The sequence below is a fragment of the Amblyomma mixtum genome, chromosome 4 (genome assembly GCF_055824585.1).
Source record: "Amblyomma mixtum isolate Tamu chromosome 4, ASM5582458v1, whole genome shotgun sequence".
Classification (NCBI taxonomy): Eukaryota; Metazoa; Arthropoda; class Arachnida; order Ixodida; family Ixodidae; genus Amblyomma; species Amblyomma mixtum.
In genome coordinates this window covers 153,585,451-153,596,789 of record NC_143015.1, presented here as the reverse complement: position 1 = coordinate 153,596,789, position 11,339 = coordinate 153,585,451, and positions in this window count along the sequence as shown.

Here is an 11,339-nt window from a genome sequence, read left to right as displayed (position 1 = left end):
GTTATATCATCCGCGTAAAGTGTGTGTCCTAAGTGCGGGATGCGGCTGAGAGCCTTGGCCAGGGGGATGAGGGTGAGGTTGAAGAGGAAGGGAGATAACACCGCCCCTTGCGGGGTACCAATGTTACCAAGCGTCTGTATATCATCTATATGCAGTGAGGCTGTGCGACCGTTTAAGAAGGCCCGGATATAGTGTAGGTCTTAGGCCCCAACTGCAGCTCTTGGATGCCCTGCAGGATGGCGCTGTGCGTAACTTTGTCGAATGCTTTGGTGAGGTCGACTGCCAGGATTGCTCTGGTGTGATGTAACATGTCATTGAGGATAGCGTGTGAAATCTGCAGTAGGGCGTCCTGTGCCGAGAGGTGGGATCGAAATCCTACCATAGTATGTGGATATAGTCCATGGGATTCCATGTGTTGCGTGAGACGGGTGAGGATGACATGCTCAAACAGTTTGCCCAAGCACGAAGTCAGCGAAATGGGACGGAGGTTTTGGGCGTTAATGGGCTTGTTTGGTTTAGGAATGAAAATTATTTTCCTGTGCTTCCATTCAGCAGGTAGCGCCCCCATTTCCCAGCACTCATTGAAGTAGTCAGTGAGAAGGGAAATTGAACGGTCATCTAGATTTCTGAGCATGACATTTGTGATTTGGTCCTCCCCAGGGGTTGAGTTTCGGAGCTTGATAAGGGCTGCTCTGACTTCAACCTCCATAATGGGGGCGTCGAGGGAGGGTTGATCGGGGCCTACATAGTCGGGATATGATACAGCTTGGCCCACAGTGGTATAAGTTGATTGGAGTTGTCGTAACAGTGCTTGATGATTTTGACGATTTTTATGGGTAAGTCTTTTCAGTGTGAGCCGAGTTTGCTTTTTAGCTTGAGTGGGGTCTATCATATGTCGCAAAAGATGCCAGGCCTTGGTGGAGGACAGATTACCTCGTAATCCGTCACATAATTGGTGCCAGTTAGATTTACTGAGTGCGGCACTGTGTTCTTCTATTTGTTTCTGTAGTTGCGCTAATTTTAGCTTAAGTTTCCGATTTTGCTTCTGGGTTTTCCAGCGTGTGAGGATACTGTTTTGAGCTTGAAGTAGGTGCGCTAAGCGACTGTCTGCAACGGGAGTCTCGGGGGTGGCGTCTAATGTTTGCGTGAATGCCTGGACATCCTGTTTCAGCTCTGTCATCCATGTGTGGAGGTTAAAGGGGGATTCTAATGTTTTGGCCTCTCTGTGCTTCCGAAGTTTATCCCAGCTGGTAATCCTGACACGGTAGTTTTTAGCTTTTTTGGCGAAATCAAGCTGTATAGTTATGATATAATGATCACTGCCCAGGGCCTCATTTGAGTTTGTCCACACCGGTGTGGGAAGGTTGCGACCAAAAGTAAGATCTGGGCTTGTGTCGGCAGTAACACTATTACCGATTCTTGTAAGTGTGCTCAGATCATTATATATGGACAGGCCGTGCATCTGAAGGGTGTTGCGCAATTCCGCTCCTCTCTTGTTAGTGCGTGTGTACCCCCAGTCTGCATGTGCGCAGTTGAAATCCCCTAATATAATGAGGGGGTCCTTTTTTGCAGCGTTGGAGGCGGCTTTAATTAGAGAGATTAAATCTGAGACCGGTTGCCTCGGAAGGAGGTAACAGTTGAGGATGAAGAGGGGTTGAGATCTGTGAGTGGAGGGGATTAATTCTAGGAATGTGTGAGCTACCGGCGAGGTTAGTACATGACAAGTGTATGGTACGAAATGTTGGAGATACGTGGTAACCCTGGGGTTTCGAGTGGTGTCGGACGGTACCAGAGCGTATCCTGGCAGCGATAAATTTGTGCCAGCATCCTGAAGTGCTACTATATCAGGGGGTGTGGAGGAAGCAGAGAGGAGCTGCTGCAGGGGGTCTCGTTTGCGACGAAACCCCCTGCAGTTCCATTGTAGGATGCTTAATTGGAGATTATTGCCCGTCAACTGGGCCATGCTGGAGGGTGGGGGGGGCGGAGGATGGGAGCAGCTATGGGGTTGCTAGCTGGGATATGTGAAGACATTCCAGCAATTATTTGTGGAATTTGTTGTAGAATAGCAGAGGTTACCTGACTGATAATAGTTTCTGTAAGCTTAGTGATGGCGGCTTCAATGTAATTTTGAGTCTGAGCCAGAATACTGGCTTCGAGCTGTTGGGCAAAGTTTTGTAATTTAGAATCCATGTCTGGAATGTCTTCTGGTCTGCGTTTCTTTTGTGGAGGGGGTGTGGAGGGTTGGGGAGTAGGTGAAGAGGTTTGGGGTGTTGGTGAAGGAGTGGGTGGAGAAACTGTAGGAGGGATGGAATTAATGGCTGCCCTAAGATGCCTTACCTCTTCCCGCAGGAGAGCTATCTCTTCCTCCCGCTGTGAGGTTTGGGGTGTACTGGTGGGTTTCGTCCAGGCTCGCTGGTGATCTTGATGAGGCACTAGCGGTGGAAAGTCCTTTAGCGTGGGCACTGGTTGCTTGGGTTTCGGCGCGGTCTGTCTACGAGGTGGAGGGGTCCTGGCTTTGCACGAGCCGGTACCGGTAAGGTGGGAACCACCACAAAGAATGCAGCTTGGCGTGCATGGGGTCTCTTGAGGGGTGTGCTTCTCGCCACACCGCGGGCAAAGTCCAGCCTTCGGGAGAGGGCACATGTCGTACCTGTGTCCAGGCTTCCTGCAGTTTGTGCAGGCATCGGGGCTTCCCTTGTATTTGGTGCAGCGGTGTACCACACACATATATTTAATTGTGTGAGGCACGGGACCTGAGGCAAAAGTTATTAAGATGGACGTTGTTTTACCCATGCGTCGGGCCGCTATAATGTTAGCGTCCGGGTTTCTGTACTGTAAGTCAGTTAGGATTTGTTCTGGTGTCTCGTTCCAGTAGGCCCGGGAAATGACGTCCTTGACTGCCGCTGGAGGGGCCGCGATGTACGCGGCTACCGGGTATTGTAGTCCATCTAAGGTAATTTGCTGAATTTTCACCAATGCCAGAGCTGTTGCCTCCGCCACCGTCGCCACTGTGAAGGTGTTGTTAGTTGGGTGGATTCTTATGTGCAACTCGCCAATCACTGAGCAGCTGAGCGTCGAGTGAAGTGCCTGCAGGATACTGGGAGCCGGGATCTTCTCCAGGGAGAGGCCACCTCGCGGGCGAAAGACGACTCTGATGGTACCCGCCGGCAGTGCGGCGAGTTGCTTGCTTCTATGGACGACGGCGCGCGTCATGCGTAGGACCTGTGGCGTCTCCTTGAACGCGCTTCGGGTGTTCCCAGATGCAGCGTCCGGTGGCGCGCCGGCGTTGCTGGCGTTTGGTTTAGGTTGAACGGTGGCCGATACCGGGTGTTTTGGGGGCGAATTCGAATCCGTGGTCCGATTACGGTACGCATGGAGCACAGTTTTCCACTCACCAGGGTGGCAGTCCAATGGGTTCAAGGTCTCTCCATCCACGGGCTCCTCCATGGCTGTTGGGGAGTGAGGAACGCGGCGCGCTGGCGAGGCTCGCCTCGATGAGGCGAGGCTTAGCGCAGCGGCGTGGCTGCCAGAGACATTTTCAACAGTACTAGCTCACCGAGGTCATTGGGCACATCCAAAAGATGGTAGCGATTGGGGTCCGTGAACCTTCCAGGATCCGTTGAGGGCCTTGGTGGGTCCTAGAAAGGACTTAGCTGGGCACAGGAACCAGAAATTGGCGGAGCCGATAATAAACGCGTCCGCTCACTCGGGCCGAACCCGAGTACTCCGGCCCAGTAGACGAGCGCCTGAGCCACCGCGGCGTGTGCGTCCACTGACCCAGGGAGCGTTCTTCCTTTCCTTAAAATGATCGGAGTGTAAAACGCTGTCAACGCCAACGAACGCCGACGCCTATGGCTTCAGAGTCGCGTTTCTGGCACAACGCTGTCAATGCCTACAGCCGACATCTCTCTCTCATCACCCACGTACCGATAAGCGCGATTCAGGCACACACCGACCCAGGAAGTCAGTTGCGCGCATTTCCTTTCCTTAAAATGATTGCAGTGTAAAACGCCAACGCCAATGAGCACAACGAACGCCAGCCTATGGCTTCAGCGCCGCGTTTCAGGCGCAACGCTGACAATGCCAACGCATGCAGCGCACATCTGTCACTACCGCCGCATAGCATAAACCACGATTGAGGTGTCCACTGCATATATAAATTGTTTCTCTATGTCCACTGTTCCAAGAGGGCTGTTATGCACCTTCCCTCTGGTAGCATACCGCAGGTTCAGGTGTCCACCGAAATGTGAGAGACAGATACTGCTCCATTTCCTTTCCTCAAAAACCAATTTTACCCTCTGCTTTCCAAGCTCCCGCGCCATTGGTTTCCCAGCTTAAAGCACTACTAAGCCGTCCACTGCTGGCAAGGGCGTCCGCAGAATTTTTTTCAGGGGGGGGCCCATTGGTTGTTGGCGCCGGAGGGGGGGGGGGGGGTATATTCGTAGCGAAAAGGCACTATTTGCGGAGTAAATTTATTTATTTATATATAAATAAAAAATAAGTAAAATAGACACATGAAAGAAAATTACAAGCAGCAAATTAAAGCGCGGATTGTAGAGATACATTGGAGTTTATCAACAAAGAAACAATTAAAATTAATAAAAATGCAAAAAGATACTATCAATACTCGAAGTGCTCAGTCTTACTTCATACGGGTTCTCGACTCACCCGAATTGATGACCAGCACACAGCGCAATATGTTCACAAACACGCAACTACAGTCACTCAGTCAGTCTTCCTTGAACAGCAACTGTAGGCGCCTCGGATTTTTCTGGGCGAATTGCGTAGTTACACGGGTGATAAATTCATTTCTGTGCTTCATTACACGCTCTCAGTGCACAGTCATCATATATATTGATTGGAAAAATGGTTGAACGAGTACGTTGAAAACAAAAGATGACTATATACAACGAAAACTTATTTACAAGATAAATGCACGCTCGCAGCTTCATACACCTCGCTCCATCTTGCTCGCGCATCCGCACAGTCGAGCAACCGCACACACACTGCTCGCCGCTCGTCGTTTTCTCGTCCGCTGTCTTGGTTGTTCTCACCTTCGTTGACAACCCGCCACTAAAAACACCGAAGCACAAACACAGAGGCGCGCACATGTGCAAGGGCTTACTTGCCACAATATCCACGAATGCGCACTTTTGGGGTGTAAGGAACGCCGCGCGACTTCCGAGGGGAAGGGACACCCGCAACTAATTCGGTCGGAAAATTTGTTTTTGTGCTTTTATGGGGTTCAGAGCCCCAAAACTACTCAGGCTATAAGGGACGGAGTAGTACAGAGTTTCGGATAATGTCGACCACCTGGGTCTCTTTACCATGCACTGACACGCACAGTACATGGGCGCTGTTGTGATTTGAGGCCCAGCCAGAGGTGACAGGCGAGCCAGGCAGGCGCCATCGGGCTGCGTTGACCAAAGGCGCTGGTTTTCGGAGAAGACGCAAGGAACGCTGGTGTGGGGGCGCCTCTGGAGACTGCGTCGCCGTGAACAAAAGCAGCTAATCCCCTTTGCCGAAGGTTCTGAAAGCGGCGCTTCTACCGCACTGAGCTCTCCCGTGGATCGGAGGAGACAGCGAGCGGCGGCGGCGCCAACTCGTCGCCCGCTTGCCCCTGAGCAGCCCGACAAAGCGGGGGTGGACACGGCTGATTTCTCCTTCCCCCCTCAAGAATTCATCGGTGGCCGGGGTACGAACGTATCATGATTATAGCGAGCGACCTGTGCCCTGTGCACTGTCTGCCTCCGTGTCGCTATCTCTCTAGAGATCAAAGAAACAGACACTCATCTCAAGACGGCTCGAAACACATGCTCGCCGGTGCCGCTGCATGTCTGCAACAGGTCGTCCTTCAGCAGAGCTGGCGGTGGCGTGGTTTGAAAACGGCGGAACGACGCGCGCCCGGACGCGGCATTTCGCAGATGTGACCAAGCGTCGAAGCGGGCTGCTTTTACCCTTTTGGCTGAGCGCACCACCGCCCCTGGCGTGCGGCCATCACTCACGGTTCGAGTCAGTGATTTTCCAGGGGGGTGCAGCCGCCCCCCCTTGCCCCCCCCTCCGGACGCCCATGACTGCTGGTTACAACGGACACCGGCGACGCCTCGAAACGCAGAAATGGGCGCTAAAGAGCTGCGCTCTAAAATAGTTGGGGGGTACAAATAGACGGCGACGGCTAACTGCACCAGACGAATCGCGGCTACGGCCGCTTATGTTTTTTTCAGCCAGCGTCCGCTTTGGCGGACCCGGTTGTTGCTGCGACGTGCGTCTTTTCTTTTTGTCTTTCCTCCGACCTTTTAACTCTCCTCTATCTGCACCCCCCGCCCCACCCCTCCCTAGATAACAAACACGCAACACTCTGGCGCAGACTACAGACACACACACTCCCTTCACCCCTTACCCTAGCCCATTATCATCCCTCCTTCCCCACTCCGGCATGCACTCTATGCCCAGAACCCTTCGCTTCTTCCCTCCACATCCTTTCCCTCTGCCCGGCGGACCCTCCCCCGCGGGACCTAGAGAACCTCAAGACCTGGGAGGACTGGGAGACCCTGCTGCGCTCGGAGGACCCGGCCGTGCAGACCATCGCCACCGGCCGTGCTGCCAGTGTTATGGACCTTCGGAACATAAACACTTGAGTGCAGTGGGGTCGTGCGGGGACCCTGGGGCGTGCCCCGAATTCCTCTGTAAATAAAGTTTTCTCTCTCTCTCTCTCTCCTCTATCTGCACGTGGCAGCGGTGGTGGCTCGGCTGGAGCCAGTTGGCAGGCCCGTGCAATTTCCTTTTCATCCTTCTCTCAGTCGCGACAACAACTGCACCACGGACGTTAAAATTGGCCGTGGTTTGACCAATGGCCATCCCGAGTAGAACTGAGGAAGCAACGGCGCGGCAATCGCACCGGCGGCGGCCCCTCTGAGTCACCCGCGTAGCGGAGGAGTCGGCGGTGGCCCCAGCGCAGCAGCTGTGCGCCGTGTGACGTCACTCCTCCTGGAGAATGCACTGCTGGCGCAGCGGAGGAGTCGGCGGCGGCTCCGCACTGCTCTGACGTCACTCGCTTCTCACGCATGCGCAGTTGATGATGCATTAGGATATGACCATCAAAATCATTTCAGGGTCCCTTAAAATTCACACCAGCCCAATGCAGCAACCTAAAGGAACAGGGAGCATATTTGAACATTCAAACAGTTTTATTCAACCACCAAGCAATAGGGTTATTCACGTATCTTTCATGGGTTCCCATTGCTTATACATATTCATGGACACAAGTCTAGCAGCGAATGCGGCATCTTGCTCGTTTCATCGAGTGCACAAACCTATGCATCTCCAATCATGTTTACTAAGCCTGTAGCATTTCCTCCTGCTAAAAACGTATGCATCGAGACATATGGAAGAAATTGTCCTCTACACACCTCCATCAAAGGTGCATTTTACCGCAGAACCTTAATGTGAAAGACATGGGAGTCTGAAATGTTTAAAAGTAATCTGAAACCACGCAATGAACTGCTTTCACTGATGTCACTGCAGCTACATTACTGAACAATCGTAGTGGAGAGCACAGGAGGCTATCTAATTTGCAAGCCACCTGCAATGTGCGATACACATTAAACAAAGGAGAACTGTTCGTTGTTTTACGGCATACTGACGAGCCGATTTGAAGGCAACGACACAAGAGGGGACGGCAGATTGCATAGTGCTTTTCAGAAGTTGCCAGGCCATCCATCATGTTACTGAACAGTAGCTAAGCCGCGTGAGGGCCCGCTATTGTCTAATTTACTCCCTAGATGATTCCTAAAAACAGGATGGGAGTCCTCATTGACTAAAACATCTCAGAAGCCGCCAATACAATTGCAGCTTCACAGCAGGGCGGTGGGGCTGCTCAAACCACTAGAAGTGGCCCAGGGACTTTTAAAACGCACTGTACAATGCAAATGACGATACAACGTGCAAGTCGCCACAGTCGCTGCAAGTTTTACAATCAAAAAGAAAAGCAAGCACGCCTGGGCAGAACGACGCCAAACCACGCTACGAACAACTGGATTACTTCACAGAGCACCAGGCAATTCCTGCTCGGTGTGTGAAAATTCGAAGACTTGTGTCACTTATCACATGTGTTGTGTCAGAACGGATATACATGCCAACCCGAAACGAAAAGTCGCTCGTGAAATGGTAAAAAAAAAGTGGGCACTATATTAATGCAAATCGATGGTACGGAACACACATACGAGAGAGAAAAAAAACGAATGCTGGCCACTTCGGTAATTGCCACATGGAGATCATTAAAAAGGAATACCAGGCACCATTGTTACGAGCTGTGAGAGGATGGCACCACCAGGAAAACACTGGGAACAGAATGGCATCACACTGCACACACAATATACACTACATGACACAGCCCAAAATATATATATGTATGTATATGTGTGTATATATATATATCCGATGCCTAACAGAAGCCTTATTATTTGTCGTGTGCATAATGTACGACTCGCTTGATGTAGCTTGTCGCTTCGCTGATTTCAACAGTAGTATTAAAATAACAACAGGCTTCTCCCGTTCCAACGGCTTCAAACTATGAGGGGGGTCACATTTCTCAACTCTACAATAAAGATTTGTTCAAAGGCACTTCATATGTAGGCTCTAAATTATAGCTGTACAGGCTCTTATCAGGCTTGTCTATGGCTATGCTCAACACAGGCATTGCTTTTGAACTTGAAAGAAGAAAATATCTTTCTCTTGGCACGGAAAAAACTTTTCGAGCTGCTACTCAAGATGGCGGGCAACTTGAGGCCATGTTTGTTCAACTGCCTACACAACGCTGAATGACGGACGAAAAAACCGCGCGGATGACGAATGCCTAAAACTGAGCACTGGAGTGGGGCTGTGCATACCATCTGAACTCTTGAATGGCTACATCAACGGCATACAAACAGCGGCGACGAAGCCTCCAGCAACGGCCATCTGCAGTCAGATTACTACGGCGAGGCTACGAAGGATGTAGCTGACAAAGACGCACCGAGACCTCAGCCCGCCTGAAAACATTGCACATGGCGACGTTACCGTGGTAGGGTAACACGTAGCTGCAAACTACAGCAGGGAAGCAAATGGCTTGGAGTTCGCACTCCAGCACCTATGTACAGTTGACAAAACATGAGAGAGGAAAGGAAAGGGGTCAAAACAGTGCTACAACTAACCAACAGGAAAAATTGTCACCATACCATACCACAAAGACATGCCAAGCTAACCGTCTCTCACGAAGTTTTGCCCTTTATCATCACCACTTTGGAAGCTACACTATGTTTCTTTACACTGGGCACTTTTTTTTCACGGACATGCAAATAGTACGGCGGCAGGTTGACGCCACTGCTGGCAACAAAGCGCCGCAAAACTGTGACGTCACGCGTGCAACGACGTACCCTAGACGTGCAAGACATTCGTGCAACAAGCGAGCGCAACTTTTGGAAGCGGTAATACGGTAGGTGCTGTACATGTAAAAGCAAAATGGCAAAAAAAGAAGGGCGAGAGACCTATACTTAACAGCAGAGTTTGGGAGGGAACAGAAAGGTTTGTTAGAACATCAGTAGCAACGAGAACTCAACATGGCTGGCACCCATCACAGTTGTGAAGAACCTTTTCTAAGAGGCATGGAAAAAAAAAAGAGAAAATGTCTATGCTTTGGCATGACCAAGCCACACGAGGGCGTGGCAACCACAAACCAGTCTCGAGCATACTATACTGTACCACGCCATTCACTCTAAATATTTCCCTTAACAGTTACAAAGGTGGGCTCTCTTTTCCTTTGTGGCTAGGGTAACAACAAATGTGAAGTGCCCATGTCTGTTTCAATTGCAGCTTCACTACCAGCTTCACATCGTTCAACGCACAATCTGGAGCTGGTATGCATGCCACGCACGCTTTGCACACCGCCACAGTGCAATGTTTGTGCAACACATCTTCAGGAAGCTGTGTGAAAAAAAAACAAGCTAGAGAGCCTCCCACCTCTCCCCTAAACCCCGCAAACACCACACGTCGCAACTGAGAATTGCACTAACATCCATAACCAACGGGATAAACTAGGCAACAAAACGTCCCACTGCAGAACTGCTTGGACATGAACCCAGAGGATCAGCTAAGCATAAACGAGTACACTGGCAATGTCACCTACACTCAGGGTTCGTCCTCTCACTGAAATCCACACTTGGCTACATACAGGCCGCTGGAGAGTAAACATCCAGTGTACAAACAGTGCCAGGAAGGCTTGCCAATCTTGTCCAGCTATCTTAAACAATACAGGCCGACCAAAGAAAGCTCCTTTGACTCTCTTCCTTCACCCAAAGCAGATCATCAGAAAGTGTCGGATGTCACAGCCAAGCTTGACTCTGGCCGCTAGCGGTTGACATCTCCAAGGACAAAGCTCTCCACAAAATCACAGCGGAGGTCTTTGTCCCGAAGACAAACCTGCGCTGGCTTGAGCCACACAAAGCCGCAACCAACAATCACTGCCAGTGGTGTCCTGGCCGCCATCACTGTAAGCAGAGCGGATACATTGCGGGGTTGAATATGCAGGTGCGATTCTGAATCGCAGATGCACACAAGCAAGCACAACACTGTTTCTAGTTGCGCCAAGCAGCGGTCACTCAGCTTTCCACGCAGTCCAGGCAGTGGCAGCCCAAGCAACTCAACACCTGCAACGCCCTTCAAAATTGGGGGACTGCAGAAAGCCGCAGACATGTCACGGTTTAACTCTCGACGCAACCCTTGCAGCGGCCTCCAGGGAAGTCCATACACTGATCCGACGGCCTCACGACTCGGAAGCAGAGCTTGAAGCACGGCCTGAGGTTGAAGCACGGTCCGAGTTCAAAAAGATAAGTTATCCTTTGGCAACTTAGCGATGAGTGTGCAGGCTCCAAATGAACGCGGAATGGCACTCAAAAGTCTTCCAAGAAGAACCACTCCGCCGGAACAACCACGGAGGGCGGAATGTCGACGACTTCTTCCATTTTGTGCTCCACCGCACAGCCCTTCACAAGCACCGCATCACCGTCAGCGTCTGCCACACACGTCACCGCCCCACACAGAAACTACGCGATTTCACACCACTAACGGACATGCTGACAAACTCTAAGAGAAGAACATCGCCGACGACCTTCCACACAACATTAAAAGAGAGCAAATAAAAAGGGTCCTGCGTATCGCGCAGTTCGGAAACCAAGCTTAAACTGTAAATCGGAGAGAAAAAACGCGAAACAAAGTTTCACAAACTTGAAACGCTCCAATTAAAACATTTCGACGTTTGTGTGGTAGCCCGACTGACATTGCAACCAGTCCGCGCAAGTACCACT